Raw genomic sequence first — 5,049 nt, 5'->3', positions numbered from 1 at the left:
AAAAAAAATTTTTATGGTTAGGATAACTTAGAGGGGATTTGTAAGCAGGCAGAATCAAATACAGCAAATGAGGGACACTGTACCTCTCAGACTGAGGCATTCACTGTAGTCTTGCTTTTCAGGGGTCTTTGCTGAGGAAGTTCCTTCTCATTTTACTTCTCTGTCCTTACATTGCTTGCTTCTTTATATCCTTGGGCAAATAAGTAACTGACAAAACAATTATCTGCTTAATAAAGAGGCAATTTACACAAGTTACTCATCTTGTTGGAAAAGCCCTGGCCAGTATCTGCTCCTGATGTGATAACACTGTTGACTTCAGTGGTATTAAATTTGATTTCTTCTAGGCCTAGAAATGAGTGTAGGACTCTATGATAAAAGTGACTTCTTTACTGAAAACAAGTGAATGATCCCTTAAAAGATTTACACTTTTTTTTTTTCATATGTATCATTTTTTAAAAAAAGAAAAGATAAATCAAAAGAGAAAACAGTTTGTGAGTTTTTGCTGATATTTGTAAAATGATTACAAAAGCCATTGGTATAAAGATTTGCTACTGTGTATACACTCATGCTGCTTTAAATCCTTCATAAACTTACTGCATTTAGTGAATGATGGCCTTCATAATCTCAGTTTGAGGATTTTGCTGCAAGACAATGAAGAGTGCTTTTGTTTAAGGCATGGCAACTGGTCATTTTCTTATGGTCAATTTACAGAAAGGAAATTACACACTAAATAATACAAATACACACATAAATAAAAGGGTTAATTTACAGTTTTTCGCCAATAGGTAGGATTTATTGTTTTCAATTTACAGTAGATAAATGAAAGTTAGGGTCTCCAGCTCCCTGACAGGGTCTCTGCAGGTGATGTTCAGCTTCAAAGTGATGCTACCTAGTGATTACTTGGGATCTGCCTGCCTATTCCACCCCTCCTGTTGTGTGCCAGCCTGTTCTGCTCTTCAATCTTCAAACCTATCTACTGCTGTCATTCAAAGTTGTGCCAAAGTGGGCAGTTGGCCCAAAATCCAGAGCTTAAAGGGTTTCAAGTTCTTATTACAAAGATTCTGCGGGATGTTTCTTGTGCTGGAGCATGTTTCCTTTAGCAGTGGAGGTGTTACTAACTTTTGCTGAGCAATGGCCAAGGTCAAGCCAGGGCCAAGTACTATGATTTTCTACATAAATGAGATTTCTCTCACGTTTGAGACCATTCTTTGCAATCTTGGTACAGAGAAAACAGGTTAGCAAATCCTGAGACAAAGAATCTCGTAACAGCACATTTACACTGTTACCCTCTTAAGGAAAACATTTTTCTTATGGAATTCAAGGAACAGCATAAGTCTCTAATAAAAACACAGCTTAGAAACAACATGTGTGATTGTTTTGTTATCTATTACTACAATAATTTCCCTATTACAATCGTTAGTCTTTTTTGGGCCAAACTTTATTTGCACTGTGAAGGCTCATGGAGTGGTCCATCTGGCTCCTGGCTGGGAAGAGAACCTTGTGTGCCAAAATGCACCTCTGAGAGACAGTACACAGGATGTATAATAGGGCTCAAGCTAGAAATGTCAAAACATTTTGCATATCTTCATATTAGTGACATCAATCATGAAAAAAATCAGGAGCTGTCACAGTCTTAAAAATATTTTAAATTGTACCAAATAATTATTTATGAATTCTTTCTTATCCTTTGTTCTCAAGCAAGAATTTTCACCTTCTAGACACCTCAAAACTTTCCATTAAAGCCTGTTGATTTCTGAGTGAAAAGACCTTTTCAAGAAAGATATACTCAAAAATACAAAAGAACAGCTGAAAACACTGTCATGTTTTGGATGTCAGCATTTTTTTCAATGGTGGTCTGTTGTCACAGCACAATGAGCCATGCTGATATAAAAGAAAATCTAAGTAATTGGAGAGATGTTATCTTGGCTTACATGTATAAATATTAGTGGTGATTCTCTCTCATGATTCTACCTTCTTGAAATCTGAAAAGCACCTCTATTGCACCTAAGAATGTAGACCTTAGCTGATTAGCTGGACTGAATTTAAAATTGGAGGATTTTTCATCGCTTGTTGATGTTCCCCATCTGACTAATTTCATGACTGAGAGTGAGTAAAGAAAAGTGCATTTGTGAGCAGTAGAAATGTACTATGACTGTTAAATTAACCATGCTAGAGGCAAAAGTGTATGCTATGTACCTGACCCAGAACAATGTTAGCTCAGAAGAGAAAAATAATGGTTTGAATTAGCAAATAGTTTCAGTGCTTTTACAGGAAGAAAGGGGAAAAAACTCAAGGGATAAGTATTACTATTAGATTATAACTGGTATCAGCTTAGCCAGCATTGCTAGTGTTAATTATCCTTGTCTGAGGAGCACAAAGGTTACCACATATGAACTGTGCTCCTTTCTTACAAAAATGACAAGCTGGAAATGTTCTATTACTGCTCCAGCTAGGTCTGTAATGACTCCTCCGCCTTTCCTCCTGCTGTAGGTAATGGCTTATCCATGCAATTACCTTCTTTTGTCTTCCCAAAGTTGAGGAAATTATTTCAACTTCTTTGTGGGGGGCATTTGAAACTGAATTTATTTTTAGGGAGAAATAAATTCTTTCATGTAAGACATGGGAGTTGTTGTTCCTCGGGCAGCTGAGAGAAAATGAAAGGCACTTCAAGTCTTTTTAAAAACTAGGTTCTGATGTTTAGACTGAGATCAAAGGGAGAACAGAGAAAGGAGGGGAAGCTGAGTTTCTAGTAAGCTACCAGTATATATAGCTTCATGTATACATCCTTTGAAGGACTTGCCATTACATTTCTGATCTTTGAACTCCTTATTTTGTGAAGGTGAGCTGAATTTCTTTTCAGTTGTCTTTTTGTAAAACTAATGACTTTGCTTCAGATGGTTCGAGAAGATTGTACTCAACAAAAACAAAAGAGAACAGTGCCTGGAACTTGACAATTTTTTTTGAGGGAAAAAGTCCACCGTTTTAAAATATTAATAGTTGAAAATAACATTTACCATTTTTTTGAAAAGCACAATTTAGAATTTTGATGTCATTCTTTATGCTCAGTTCTGTTACTTTATTTTATATACTGTAAATCCATTTGCTTTTCTTTATTTCATGAAGGTGGTACAGTTCAAATTGGAAATCCATTTTCTTGTTGCTTTTACACATACTTGCAAAGCTACTGCTGACTTGTGTGAAAAATAATAGCCAAGATAACCAAGCCACTAGCAGCGTTTGTAACAAGTTCTGATGCTAGGCCGATATTTCTAGCACAGTAGAATGACAAAACTTTTTTGCTGTGAAATAATGCCAGGAGTTAACACTTACTTTCTGACATTATGAGGAAAAGCATAGCCAATAGAGTGTATCTGAGGAACAATATTATCTACTTATCACTCTTCATAACCAGAGAGGTTGGTTGTGGAGTTGAGAAGTAAGCTGTATCTATCTCAGCTCATTCTTATTGTTTCCTACAATTATCAAATCTAATGTAAGTCACTGGAAGCAGGGAGCAATGAGGGATTAGTGTTTTTGCTATGGAAAAATAAAATATATGTTTTCCAATACTATGTGGGATGTCACACATTTGAGGTTCAGATGGGAATGAGTACAAAATAACTAGACAATAATTTCTTTTGATATTTTCACGTGGTAGTTACAATCTTTGGTACTACAAACATTTTCCTCTGTAGATCTTTAAGATCTTTACTAAAATTGGTAATAAATGTAATTTCCATTATTTACAGCTTGTGAAATTGGCATATAAAAATTAATAAGGTAGTGTCTTACACTGTGACGACTTCGAGCATCTCAGATTCATGTGAGATTCTTGCACTTGCAACCATATGGTAGAACCCCTAGAGAGGTTTTGATTTGAATCAAATGAGCTGATTGGTAGTCATAGGTGATAACACAAGGAATTGGTTTTTTTTTTTTTTTTTTTTTTTTTTTTTTTCTGTTTGATATGTGCAGAACAGTTTGTTTCTTCCTGGGAAAAAGACTGTGTACTTGCTCGCTTAGATCTCTCCATCACTTCATTGCGGGCCACATATTGCAGGAGCAATGTTACAGCAAACTATGCAATGCTCTGACAAATCAAGTTCCTCAATTAGGTCTTGTTGTCACTATCACTCAAAAAACCTTACTTGAGTTAGGTGCAAGGCTATAGCAGAAAAAATGGCCATAGGCTCAGCATAGATTCTAGTACAAGCAAACTGCTGAGTAATAGCAGAGAGTATAGTATATGTTCCCAGAAAATGCAGAAGGTCCATTGCACAGCTGATACAGCAGATAACAGCTTTCCATACAATCTCCTGGTGTTTTTCTTAACATGTATTAAGTGGGGAAAGAAGAAACTTCTAGAATCTTTGGAAAAACACACACTCAGCTTTCCTCCTTATCAAATGTCTCATCCTTGGAGGGGACCTTGTCCTCTGAGGGAGCTCTGGTTATTAAATTCTATGGGAACACTCCTGTGATTTCTGGATGCATCAAGAATGTGACTGGAAACACAATGTGGTCGTGTTCATCAAAAGTATCTATGCCAAGAGGAATCATATTAGCATGGAAGTGAGCAAGCAGACAAAAGTCACAGCCACTGGAAATTAAACAAATTATCAGTAGAGGACATTGCAGATACATGCTGGAAGATGATAGAAGCCAGTACTGATATAGGTAGATGAACTGTGGGAAAAGGACAATTCCATTATCATGTCATTCATCCTCCTAAAGCTCCTGACTATTATTACATCCTTAATACCTGGAAGACCAGAATAAGAAAGATCCCTAGAATCTCTATTCTTCTCCTGTTTCCCTCCAGTGATCCCAGGCAGCACTGCAACCCAGGGTTGATCCCTGCATCAGGCGGAACCCATCAAAACCCATGGCTCCAACAAGAGGTAAGGAGCATTTTGGGCTGAGAAATACTCTGTAAGTCTATAGTTCCCTCAGACAATGACTTCGGCAGGCTTTGCATCTTGTCCAAGGATTGTATTTTATTTTATTTTATTTTATTTTATTTTATTTTATTTTATTTTATTTTATTTT

The 5,049-nt window shown here is 36.4% G+C and overlaps 1 long non-coding RNA gene across 1 annotated transcript in view; it reads left to right on the top strand.

The window, feature by feature from the left end:
* The first annotated feature begins 4,880 nt into the window (after window positions 1-4,880).
* Window positions 4,881-5,049, top strand: part of LOC122178680 — a 5,767-nt gene continuing 5,598 nt past the window's right edge. The window contains exon 1 of the long non-coding RNA XR_006178419.1: window positions 4,881-4,901. This is a non-coding gene — a long non-coding RNA (uncharacterized LOC122178680). The remainder of the gene's footprint in view (window positions 4,902-5,049) is intronic.

This window comes from Lagopus leucura, unplaced genomic scaffold (assembly GCF_019238085.1).
Source record: "Lagopus leucura isolate 7727_CA_CO unplaced genomic scaffold, USGS_WTPT01 Super-Scaffold_100002, whole genome shotgun sequence".
Lineage (NCBI taxonomy): Eukaryota > Metazoa > Chordata > Aves > Galliformes > Phasianidae > Lagopus > Lagopus leucura.
Note: the sequence above shows the minus strand (reverse complement) of the source record. Positions and strands in the feature narration are given on the sequence as shown.